We start from the raw sequence: 14,160 nt of genomic DNA on the forward strand, positions 1-14,160 counted from the left end.
CTTGGGTTAGCTCAAGTTAGTTCTAGCTAATGTGAGGTTTATGTAATGCCCTTATCATAACAAAGGCTTGCTCCAATATTAACGTAAAGTAATGTGAGTTTGAAAATGCTACTCAATTTTTTTGGACGCATGGCAATTTTGTTAGCGAAAATATAAAAATCTCGACTTTGGTATTACTCTCCACGGACTTACAGATTGAAAGCTGTAGATTTTAGAAGAAAGGGTAGCCATTATATTTATATAGTTGGAGACGAGAAAATGCAAAGACTTACTATGAGAGCGACACATGCACGAACTATGTCACAACTATGAGAGGGCAATCAAAATTACATCTAGACGAAGCATTCACTTCCTTTGGAATTCATGATATGCTAAGCATTTCATCCACGATCTCGACCAACATGGATATATAACTCCCAGTTTAAGACACAACGTAGATAAGCACGTCCAATTTAGCAATTTGTAGGAATTGTATATCAACTTATCGCCCATATACGAGACTCATTGCGGTAAGTTTATTCATAGCTTGCTAGCCATTAAAACACTATAAAGCACCAACAATGCGTCTTGGCTTGATGCAACCATCCTCAATAGAATTCAATTACTTTTTATTTGGGACACTTGTTTAACCTCAATGGTTGCTAGCTTTGATTGCATGACAAATGCTCTTGGTCATCTTAGCTTGGGCAAACATATGTGTGTTGTCCCCTTTCTGTCTCTCTCCATTAGGAAAAAATGGAGCTCATTTTGGGGCCTTGTAAAAGTTCATGATTTTCTTATTTTCTTGGCTCAAAAGTAAAAATTTCTAGAGTGAGAAGCACAACTTTATATGATCAAGCATTCAATCGGAGGTATAAATCGAAAAAACATAACGCACGAGGGTTTTCCAGTGTGTCATAAATGTTACGTAGGGCTCAAATGGATATCTACTATTTTGTTGGAGAACTTGATGGTTTTGACATCACCATTGTGTTCGAAGCAAGTAAAAACTCCCTAAATCTACCTCTTCTAAATAGTTGTGCATCTCCCTCAGACTTCAACAACTTCTCTAAGTGAGTCTGCTGCTGATCTTCTAGTGGATCCTCCTGAGCATCACAATATGGCTCTTCTAACCAAATAGATCTTCCTCTATGAGTGCACTTGGATGGTGCAAAAGCTCCTACAGAATGAGTATAAGATGTATTCTCAATGGCCCTCAATCTAGGGCTCTAGGTCTCCTAGATCTGGTCAACTAGATCTATAACCTAACCCCTAATCCACTCGACCAGATTTGTAACCTAATTCCTAATCCACCCGGCTTGTCCTGCTATCTTGCCAACCAAGTTTGGCCCTTTGGACCATCCTCTATAGTCTGCTACAAATCATGGTACAACGTGCCATGTGGTGCATTGCAATTGGCCAGCCTAAGGTGCAGGACTACTAGCCAGCCTTCCTTCTATCTATAGGGTTTGCAAAACACATGAATGTCTGCCATTGGAACTGCTGCATAGTTTTGTGGAGATGAGGAGAGAGGGCACAGCTAGAGAGCACACCACAAATGACTAACTGTACACTAGATTTAGTTGAAAATGTAGAATTTATACAAACCCATTTAGGGTTAGGGTTAGTGTTAGAAAAGACCCAACAGAGGGTACACGCAGTGGAAATAATGCCCAGGAGCTCACACAGTGTGCGGTGTGGGTGTGGAATCACAAACTTCTTTACTTATGTGCATTCAATAGGTGTGCAGACTCATTAATAGACAATGAACCAAACTAGATAGAGAAACCACCAAATAATATATTTCCGTCCACAACTATGGACACAATACAAGAGAGACAGATCTAGAGTCCCATCAATGGTGTGGTCCTCTGATCTTACCACAAAGTCCTTCTCCTATCTGCTGGCTATCTCTAGACTAGAGTCGGCGTGCTCCACCTCGAGCGTAAGTAAACTTTCCGTCTAGGATGATCCTCTCCACCTTGCTGTCTGGGAACCAGCCTAGGTGGGTAGCTTCCTAGCTAAGTCTGCAGCCCTGCTAGCACCTCTCTATCCTCCTGAATGTAGGTCCAGAGGGTGGCTACCTACTACTCCGTTTTGCTCTGGATTTGCTGCTGCAAGTGATGCTGAAATGAGGCTAAATGGCCTCTTTATATAGGCCCCAAGGCCTGTACCAAAAAACCGACTGGTCAGTCCTAAACTGGCTGACTCAGTCTGTATGAAAATCGACCCCACAGCTCCCCATTTATGGGACTATGGGCTGCCGTTTTGGGGCACTCATTACAAGGCCCTTGGCCCATCTTTCAAGGGCAGATGCCCTATAAATACAAGGTCTAACCCCCCCCCAAAACATACTGCAAACAGTGCGCCTCCTGTCCTAGATCTATCGCAATCTGTCCCAAACTGTCTTGCTTCTGCTCCGGGCTTGTTCCAGCTCTAAGGCTCCTGCCTGAGCTCCGTACGCCAGCCGTATAGCAGGCATCTGTATTCTGCCATCCTTCCGTACTTTCCTGGCCCTCTGTCCTGCCCATAACAGTTCTAGATGTGCTGCCCTCATGCCAGCCATGATGCTATGTGGCAGCCCCTTTCTCTCTTTTCCTGTTGGGTACTGCCCTAAGTCTCCCTCCCCCATGCTCTCCTCATATGGGGGCTTACAGATGGGGAGGTGACCTTTCCAACAGTTAGGGCATCTAACCCTTTCCTTTATAGCACTCTATTGGGTTAGTGCTATTTACATATGATCACATGATGGTGCTATGCATATATGATCACATGATGTTGAGCGTGAACTCTCAACACCTTCCCTTAAGATCAACATCATGAAGTAGGCCTTCCTTCAAGATGATGATTATGGGAAATCGAAGAAGGACTGAATATTATATTCCATCTCACCCCTTTAATGGGAATGTCCTTCCTCTGCGTCAAACCAAGAGCTAGTTGGTGTTTCTCGAAAAGCTCTTTACCGAGGGATTTGGTAAAGATGTCTGTAACATTCTCTTTGCTATCACAATACTGTAGTGTGATGTCACCAAATAACACTCTTTCTCTAATGAAGTGCTCTCTGACATCAATGTACTTTGTCCTGGAGCTATATATTAGATTCTTGGCTAATGCTTGAGCCGATTGATTATCACAGTATATTGTTGTTGGCTTTGACTCATCAAAGTAATTTGTTTCTGACAATAGTCTTCTAAGCCATATAGCCTCGCCTCACATGCACCTGTAGTGAGTGCTCTATATTTTGCTTCAGTCGAAGACAAAGAAATAGTTGGCTGTTTGTTTGACAGCCATGATATAGCACCTTGATCAAGGAAAAATGCATATCCCTGTGTCGATCTCCTGGTCTCATGATCTCTGACATAGTCACTGTCATAGTATCCATGCAACCTTGGATGACATCCTTTGTATTCTATTCCGAATTGTCTTGTACTTGTGATGTATCTCAAGACTCTTTTGGCTGCATTCCAATGAGACTGTTTTGGATTTTCCATAAACTGTGCTAGTGAGCTTACTGCATAATAAATATCTGGCCGTCTGATAGTCAGACATATAAGAGATCCGATGAGCTGCTTGTAGTACTTGTCATTGATTGTAGGATTTTTTGAATCTTTAGTAAGTTTCAAACTCTGTTCCATGGGAGTGGCTGCAATCTTACAATCTGCCATATGAAACTTCTTCAGGAGACTGTCAACATACTTGAGTTGACTCATGGATGTGCTATTTGAATCTCTCCAGAACTCAATTCCAAGACAATAGTGCATAAGTCCAAGATCTTTCATGTCGAAATCTGTAGATAAGTCTTGTTTTAGTTTTTTGATGAAGCTATCCTTGTTTCCTGTCACAATCAGATCATCTATGTATAAAAGTGTAATAGTTGTCTTCCCATTGAACTTTGTAGTAGAGAGTGTGATCTACATTGACTTCATGTATCCCAAAAATACTTGTCGATTCTACTGTACAAATGACTTGAACCATTTCTGTTGGATTCATAGTCTCTCCTACTGCTACGAGTTGATTGTTGTAGTCTTTGATCCAGAGTACATAAGCATGACCGGTTTCACTGTTGTTGTGAAAATTATGGTTGATTTGGTTTCTTAGTGTGAGAATCTTGGAAGTGTTCTTTGACTCGTAGAGAGCTGTGAACATATCCCATGCTTCTTTCGATGTCTTGACTGCGCTGACGTGTCCTAGCATGACATCTTGTAGATTCTGCTTGATCAGATGATATGCATACTTATCTTTCTTATCCCATTCCGCCTGAGCTCGGGCAATGGCAGGATCAGCTCTAGGTGCGGAAACTACTTGTGTAGCTATAGATCCCACTGTAGATCTCGCTACTGGTGCTGTGACAATAGGTGGAGTAGAGCTACTGTTGGTTGGATCGTCCAATGGTCTAGGTGTAGATCCATCAACATACTCCCATTTGTCTTGAAGTACAAGAATGGCCTCCATTTGGTATTTCCATTTGCCATAATTGGAGTTGTCTAGCTTAGCAGATGTCTCCAGATTGAGGTTGCTAGTTGTAGACATGGTGCAAGAAATGTACTCAAAGTGTCATGAAAAACACAGTCTGAATCAACTGCAAAACAGTGAGTGTAGCAAGTGAAATCAGAACTGTCGGTGAAGGTAGAATTGCAATATATATAATCCAATATGAATTACAAGGCTTGTAGCAAATGATGCCGAGAATAGCCAAGAGGCTTTACAAGGCTGAAATGATGTGCACAATGCCGTGAAATAGTCGAATAGGCTTTACAATGATGGCATGTGTGTGTGAAATCAAATCATGTGCTATCTGCCCCACTGAACAACTCACAATGCCTTTGAACACTCTGAAGTCTGCTCACTGAATTGATGAACGTCAGGTTTCAGATAATGTGATGATGTTTAACCGTATGTGAGCATAGGGACTCCGAGTAGGTACTAGTCAGGAATTTTGGGCATGGCTTAGATTGGTGGCAACTTGGGGAGATTCAAAGCGTCCCCTCTATGGTGATCTAGTCTACTCTAATCTAGATTGTCGATCGATGAAAGAACAACAAATAATTTCTTTTCTTTGGTTATTTTTAGGTGCTGGGTCAGATGCATCGATGTAGAGGGTGATGTGCATGTAGAAAGTGGATTTGTCAGTGACGCTCAAAAGTGAGTGATACTTGCACTAAAATGTGTGCATGATGTGACGAGTGCATAGAGCACAAAAAATTGATCGATTTTCCTTTTTGGAGCACCCTCAAATTCTTCTTGGATCAAGAGATATGGCTTGATCTAGGTGGAGGGGCAAAAGGAGTGCAAATGTGCTCAATGATGATGTGGCATTGTGAGTCACATGCAGTGACTATGCCTAGCAGGGATTGTGCCCATGGAGCCCTGTGCTGAGGTGGCAAGAGTGATCACATGAAGTGCCTGTGAAGAGGTAACTATGCTTGCAAGGGTCAGTGCTGACTAGACAACTGAGGTGACATTGGCTGGCCTAACCCAAGGTCATGGTGACCCAACCATGGTATGGTTTACTAACCCCAAGGTCTGGTTAACTAAGCTAGGATTAGATTGACTAGGGTTAGTTGATGACATGGTAGATAATGATGTCAGTTGATGACATGGCTGTGCTGATACGGCAGTTGAGGTGGCAGATGACATGGCTAGATGATGTGGCATGGTGACGTGCCCTGCTAATGTGGACTACTTACGTGGTAGATCAGATGATGTGGCAGTCAATGCCATGTGTCAGTCGGTGGTGATGTGGTAGGTTGACATGGCTAGTGCAGTCCCTTTCCTGGCCGCTCAGGCTAAGTCGTAGAGTTCTAAGCAGGAGGTCATAGACTAGCAGGCTATTTCTAGTTGTAGATGCACCACCTCAGAGGTAGAAGCATTGATGAAGAGTTGTTGTAGCCTTGAGTGCAATCAGGATGGCATCTCAGAGCTGTCTGGCTCATTGACCGGAAGCCTTCAATGGAGTTGTTACTTGCTTTGGAAGAGAAAGTCTCTTGGAGGTGGCATTGGAAGAGAAAGTCTCTTCTTTGTTTGTCCGACTCTCCTCTCAAATCATCGAAGCTTCAGACATGAGAAACAATCATTCTCTCTCAAAGATTGAGAAGACTATGGTAGCTTGGAAGAGGAGGAAAAGGACAAGATATGGTAGCTTGGAAGAGGAGGAGGAAAAGGACAAGATATGCCATCAAAGGGGGTTATTTCCCCTTGAGAACCTCACACTATGGTAGCTTGGAAGAGAAGGAGGAAAAGGACAAGATATGCCATCAAAGGGGGTTATTTCCCCACATCTTCCACTTAGAATGTTTTTGTGTGTGTGGTCAATAAGGGTTCTCTGCCTTGGGATGTACCCCTCAAATGATTGTTAGTTTATGTGTTACCTTGTTGGATCTAAGGGTATTCCCATGCATAGTCATTGTCCAGTCTTCCAAATTGTAAACCAAGAGACCAAAGTCATAGTGAGATCATGTTGGGATGAGGATGCCCAAATGAGTCTACTGCTGATGCAGCTAGAGTGAGTACCAGGTTGTGGATCATGTGTGTTGCCATTAGAGGTGGGCAAGCCATGAAGTTTCCCATGGACTATTGCTAGGGTTGAGGTCATCAATTTGTGGGGGGGGGGATGAAGGAAAAATTGATGTAATGGGATCTAGAGTCTTAAGGTCTAGGTTGTGAGTGTGAAAATACATGGTGTGTCTAGATAGGTGTCAGTAGGTGTGATTGAGTGAATCTAGGTGTGTCGTGCATGATTGAGGGAATCATGGAACTGATTGAGAGATTTGTGGATTTAGATGCTCTACTGAGCTCACATATGATGTCACTATTGAATGTAGCTGGAGCCTATATATTGGGTCTACCTCTCTTGAATAAACTCTCTCTTTTGATTCACTTGCTCAATCCTTCTTGCAACTCCAACATATATTACCAGAGTTTCCTTTAAAGTATGTACATTGGAGGAAAAAAATGAAACAAATAAATATTGACAAAAACATGAAACAGATTGCTTAGTTCTAAGTGAGTGAAAATTTCAATAAAAATGAACTACACTACAAGAGAGCATCCTTTCTTTCATCATTGGGTCACCCATCATTAGAAAGAACAGAAAGTACCATAAGCAGATCCTCAATACATATATATTGCAGCTTAGTCGCAACTGCTCGTCGTCTTTATGAATCCTACATAGCCGTAAAGTCTATTTATATCTACTTGTTTACACATAGATTCATTGTTCAAAATATGTACCAATCTCCTTCCTAACATAATCACCATACATTTCAAAAGATGACCTAAAGATCTACAACCAAGTCAAGAAGGTAGGAAATTAGTATTTCATGATTACTGCACAATTCTTCTTCTTGTGATTCAATTATCCAAAATTGTCTTATGTGGTTGATTTACAAAACGTGAAACTACGATTACACGTGTCCATGAGTTGTTTAAAGAAGAAGAGCATGGAAGCAAGATTCATTTCTCTAGCAAAGTTGAATTTTTAAAAATTATCCGCCTCTTCTTTTGAGGTGGTTGAAGTGATTTGCTTAGATGTATGTGTCCTTGGAGCTATGCTAAGATAGGGAGACATCGACTTGTGAACATAATTGCATATCAAATTTCTATGAATTACTTAATCATGTATTTATAAAAGTTCTATTTTAGCTTTCTCACAATTCTTTAGGTACGAGTCTTCTTTAGAAAAGACAAAAAATGAAGGCCTAAGCAAAGACGAGGGGCACCTAGTGCTTGATCTTGTTATAGAATTCCCATTGGGGAGGCGTACATTCCCAACTGATGCTCTGGTTCCATCATGGTTTGTTACCACATTGAGTACATTTCTTGCACCATGTCTATGACTAGCAACCTCAATCTGGAGGCATCTGCTAAGCTAGACAACTCCAATTATGGTACATGGAAATACCAAATGAAGACCATTCTTGTACTTTAGGAGAAATGGGAGTATTCGATGGGTGTACACCTAGACCATTGGATGATCCAGCCACTAGTACCTCTACTCCACCTATTGTCATAGCACCAGCAGCGGGATCTACAATAGGATCTACAGCTACATAGATAGTTTTCGCACCTGTAGCAGATCTTGCCATTGCCTGAGCTGACACAGAATGGGATAAGAAAGACAAGTACGCATATCATTTGATCAAGTAGAATGTGCAAGATGTCATGCTAGGACAGCTCAACACAGTTAAGACATCAAAAGAAGCATGGAATATGTTCGCAGCTCTCTACGAGTCCAAGAACACATCCAAGATTCTCACACTGAGAAACCAAATCAACCAGAGTTTCTGCAACAACAGCAAAACCGATCATGCTTATGTACTCCGAATCAAAGAATACAACAATCAACTTGCAGCAATAGGAGAGACTATGAACCCCGTAGAAATGGTTCAAGTCATCTTGAATGGACTAGGAGAGGGATATGAGAATCTATTCTAGAGTATTGACATTCAATGGCAAATTCCAACACTGGAAGAGCTTCAGTCAGTCCTACTTGATGAGGAACTCATGCCGAAATCAATTCAAGCATGTAAAGGTCATTCTAATGGTCAAGCATTCATAGCTTCAAACAGAAGCAGAGGCAGAGGTAGAGGTAGAGAAAGAGGAAGAGCTAGATCATACCAAAAAAGTGGTAATCATCAATAGAATCAGCATCAACATCATCCTCAGCAACATCAGAATCAACAAAAAGAGGAAATCATTCCAACCAAGGAAGATTCCAAGGACGAGGGAATGAATCCACCACTGTATCAAACATCCACTACAACTATTGGCACAAGTTTGGACACTATGAAAGATTTCCAAAAGAAGTAGTACGACCAAGGCGGTCAATACAATAGCAATTGAGGGAATTTTCGAGGTAGAGGAAATCATCGTGGTCTTCTAGTCACAGTCACTTTGCAAATGAACACGGGAATATGTTTCTTGCAAGCAAGCAAATGCATCAAACTGATACAGTGTACCTAGGCACTGATTACAATCCCAAAGAGGATTTCAACTATCAAGTCGACCAAGCAGAACAAGATCCTTGGTACATCGACAGCAATGCATCATCTCACATGACAAGTCATCAGGAATGGTTCATAGAGATGAAAGAAGGTTAGAAAAATGTCAGCTACACAGCAGACACAATACCCCGAATCTAGTTCAAGGGACAGGTGTTATCCCTATGAACAATTTCACTGGTATGAAAGGATTGGTGAAAGATGTGTTCTATGTTTCGAAGCTCAGTAAGAACCTTTTGTTAGTAGCTCAAATGACGGAACACAACTACCGAGTCATCTTCGACGGAGATGAATGCACTCTTAGAGACAAATCCAAAAGTTGTCAGCTAGTAACAAAAGGTGTCAAGGAAGGACAATTGTATAGAATGCTAGCTACAGTAACAAAAAGCATGCCATGTCAGCTCAACCACAATAGATGCCACTATCTGCAAAATGGCACAAGAGATATGGTCATGTCAATTTCAAGTACTTGCTAAATCTCAGGAATCAGAATATGGCAATTGGGATTCCTAAGCTACAATTTCTTGGAAAAGTTTGCGAAGCATATTGCTTCGACTAACCAAAGCGAACCAAATTTGGCAGAATTACCTCTCGTGCACGAGGTATTCTTGATTTTATACATACAGATGTATGGGGTCATGCCGAGACCCACAACATCAATGGTTCACTTTACTACTTGACTTTCATGGTTGCTACAGTGAAGAAAGCAAAGCATACAAGTTGTATGATCCCATTAACCGCCGCAAGGTCATTATATCCAGAGGTGTCATTTTCGATGAGGAATCAAAATGGAAAACCTCAAATACATCGGGGATAGAAGCATCGACTTCACAATAATCTACAGAATAGGTTGATGAAGAAGAGCAAGAATTGCTAGAAACACTCCAAGCAGAGCCACAATAGCTCAGACGATCTACTAGGGAAAGCTGACCACTAGTCAGATTGACATATGCTCAGAAAAGCAAAATAATTCACGTTGAAACCACCAACTATGCTCTTATGACTATGATTATGGCTACAGAAGAGCCAGTGTATTTTGAAGATGCAGTAGACAAACCAGAATGTCAAACTGCTATGAATGAAGAAATGGATGCTTTGCATAGGAATAATACTTGGGAATTATGTGACCTTCCACCAAGAAAGAAGGCCATAGCAAACAAATGGGTATACAAAGTGAAGTACAATTCAGATGGTAGTATTCAAAGATACAAAAATAGACTAGTTGCAAAAGGATTTGCACATCAATATGGTCAGGACTATGATGAGACTTATGCTCCAGTAGCAAAGATGGATTCCATATGGTTCTTGATATCACTAGCGACACTCAGCAGATGGAATGTGTATCCCCCCAAGAATGCATTTCTCAATGGTTATCTAGACGAGGAAGTCTACATGCAACAACCAGCAGGTTATGTTGAACTAGGAAAAGAAAATAAGGTTTGCCATCTCAAGAAAAGTCTCTACGATTTAAAGCAAGCACCCAAAAGTTGGTACAGCACAATCAACAAGTATTTTGCTGATCTGGGATAATTGAAATCCAATGCAGATCATACTCTCTACTACAAAATTCAAGGGGAAGACATTACTATTGCACTTTTGTACGTAGATGATCTGATTTGATAGGAAGCAAGGATAGCTTCATCAAAAAATTGAAACAAGACTTATCTGCAGAGTTTGACATGAAAGATCTTGGACTTATGTACTCTTGTCTTGGAATTGTGTTGACTCTGTGCCAACATGAACTTATGAAGAAAGAGGTGTTACAACTTTGTGATACAACTTTGTGTTACAACTTTGTGTTACAACTTCTAGACACAACTTTGTGTTACGACTTTGTGTTACAACTTCTACATGTAGAGAGAGAATGTGTTACAACTTTGTGATACAACTTTGTGTTACAACTTTGTGATACGACTTGGTGTTACATGCAGAGAGAGAAGCTCTCCAACTTGTATAAATACCCCATAATGGAATGAAGCCCACACTCTTTGTCCATGCTTCCTTGCACTGCACGTCCAAAAGCATGTCTTAACCTTGCAACTCCTCTTAAACCCTACAACCCCCAATGAAGGCAAAAGCCTTCATTACCTCAACAAAGATGATTTACGTTCCTTTTACACATGCATGCACTTTGTTTACTTACCACATTTAAGCCTACGTCTCTCACCGGAACACGACTCGAGGTCCTAAGCTACTCATATACTACAACCGACAATCCCAATATATCTGTAGGTGACAAAAAGCCTCGGAACCCTGCAAACATAGAATACCCAGCTCTTCCTACGAAAGCAGTAGGAAAGAGCCAACATCACTTCCAAAGGTCTTCTGCTCACCTTAGCATTTTTGGGAAATGCATGTCTGGCCTGCTTACCCATTTGGCATGCTTCACATACCTTTTGCATTCCCTCAACTCTGAATTTAGGCAAACCTGCAACAATGTTTTTCGTTTGCATAGATTTCAGCCTTTGTATATTCACGTGCCCAATGCGCTTGTGCCATATCTCAATATCTGCAATGACACCTCTCCCATGTGCAAACATAGCAGCTTTCACCTCAGGCATATCAACATCCAAGGTGAACATTCTACCATTTTTGTTGCCTTTTGCAACCAAGCGGCACTTATTTTTCAGGTCCTCAACAAAGCATCCATCAGGATTAAATCTAACCTGCAGACCTTGCTCAACCATCTGGCCAACTGAAACTAGGTTCTTAGTGATTTTTGGCACATGAAGTACATCTGCCAAGTACTTTGTTTTGCCATCCTGCATAGCCAATGGCACTTTACCAACCTGCGTAATTGGGTGCGCAGTATCATCACCTGTTTCAACATAACCTGGCTTATCCAAATTTCTAACATCATGAAACCACTCACCATGACTGGTCATGTGGTTAGAGGCACCTGAATCAACATACCAAACATCATTGCAAGCTGCAGCATCTCCTGACATGGAGTTAACCATATGCTGCATCACAAAAAGGTGCTCATTTCTATCGTCACCATGCCCACTTGATGATGCATAGTTGCTTTACTGCAACTTCCCACTTTTGATGTCAATCTGTTTTTTATAGCATGTATTCTCCTTGTGTCCAGGCTTTCCACAATAATAGCATTCTGTGCTGCTATTTACTTGCTGATTCCTTTGCCATGAACCACGGCCTCTTTGGCTCCCCCTGCCTCTAGAACTACCACGTCCTCCTCCATAGGACTGGTTTTCCTGTTGTTGCTGTTGGTCCTGATTTCCTGCACGGCCACCAAAATGGCCTCTTCCTCTACCTCTGCCTCTACCTGTATTCGAGTAGAAAGCAGTCTCTTGAGAAGTTGAGGTGGCTGAACCACCATTCCTTTGCTCTTCACTCAGCAAGAGAGCAATAAGTTCCTGAAAATCAGGAAATGTTTCACGGACTCCAATGGATGTCCGAAATTGTGCATAATCTTTCCCAAGACCATTCAAGGTCACGGACACTAAGTCCTCATCATCAACAGGTGCTCCAATGGAGGCAAGAGAATCTGCAAGGCCTTTCACCTTCAAGGAATACTCATTTATATTCAGATTTTTCCTTTGCACATTGTGCAACTCCTGCTTTAGTTGCATCTTTCGTGCTTTGGTATTTGTGCTATACAGCTTCACCAATGTATCCCATGCCTCCTTAGGCATCTCTACATCTTGTATATGCACAATCATAGAATCTGAAATGCTAACAGACAGCCAATACAAGCATTTTCTGGCTTTTTCATGCCATTCTTTAAAGGCCTTCAATTCAGCAGGAGTGGGAGCAGCACCCAAAACTGGTTCTACAGTTTCACCACTGATGTAATCCCAAACTCCCTTTCCCATAAGGAAGTTTGTCATCCTGAACTTCCATGCTTGGAAGTTGTTCTTGTCAAGCTTCTCACTGACAATGGACGAATTGCAACAGCAACCTGTAAACACAGCAAATGCCTCACAAGGGCAAATAGCAAAACTTCTGCAAACAGCCTCACAGGGGCAGATCCGCAACACTGACGAAAGTGGTATTTCACCACACAGTCACTTCCTAGTGACGATTTTGCATCAACTGGCAACAGGCATGAATCTGCAACTCCCAATATCTCTGCACACAGGCATACGATGCAATTTCTGTGACACCTTTCCACCGACTAGCCGCGCAGTGGTCACACAGCGAAAAACAGGGCCTTTTTTCTGAGTGCCTGCGAAGAACTTCCGCCTTCAAAACGGGCCCCGAAACGGCCTCAAATCAAAATAATAAAGTCACTAAGGGCTTTGCCCTGTCCCGCAGCATATACTGCGCTCTCGCCACACCGCGAAGGGCCTCTCAATCTGAAACAGTGCACTCCTGCACTTCTGGCTGTGCTACCTGCAGAGATTTGCTCCCAAACTCGAAATAGGAAAGCAACACTGGTCCTCTTACCAAGACACCACAAACTTGGCTTGCTTTCTTGAGCTCCTTACCACGAACAAGGCTCTGATACCATGTAAAGAATGAGGGAGAGAGATAGGAGACTCAAGTGCAGCTTTCTTCACAACACACAAAAGAGAGAGGACACAAGGTTGGAGGGTGAAGGCTTTCTTCACTTTTGCAAACAACAACAATACAATAGAAGAGGGAAATACCCTATATGTCAAAACCTAGAATACGTGGTTCATATGTGAACCCAAACCAAAAACATACGTGGTAGTCTAACTACACCACGAGTACATCTAACATAGGCGGTGACATAAATGATAGTCACCCAGGAGATATATCGGGGGTAGAGCTTGATATCTCAACAACCTGACATCCCCATCGGCATCATTGGGGTGGACCATCAAAGTCTGGGTCCGGCAAGTCTAAGGTCACAACCTATCAATGTAATTACACGCCAACAGAAAGAGGCCACGAAGGACCCTATTATTCCAATCCAACCGAAGCGACTTCTAAAAAAGAAAGCACAAGTGCCTCCACCTCCGCCAAGCAATGAGCAGCTGAGCTCATCCACATCAACTCCCGAGCCTCAAATAAAAGAAGCTCCATTCCCGAATGCAGAAGTGAAGAAGGCTCATTTTTAGGTACTTCAGCAATGGGTCCAAAATGAACAAGCTCAATTTGAGAGCTCGACTGCCATTAGGGCATGCAGAATGGCTAGGTCATTATCAAAGATTTGATCTTCAATTTCAGCATTCGCAGCCTGTGTTTCAAGGTC

The sequence above is a fragment of the Dipteris shenzhenensis genome, chromosome 13 (genome assembly GCF_047967505.1).
Source record: "Dipteris shenzhenensis isolate YYH24624 ecotype China chromosome 13, Dip_SZ_1.0, whole genome shotgun sequence".
NCBI classification, from domain to species: domain Eukaryota; kingdom Viridiplantae; phylum Streptophyta; class Polypodiopsida; order Gleicheniales; family Dipteridaceae; genus Dipteris; species Dipteris shenzhenensis.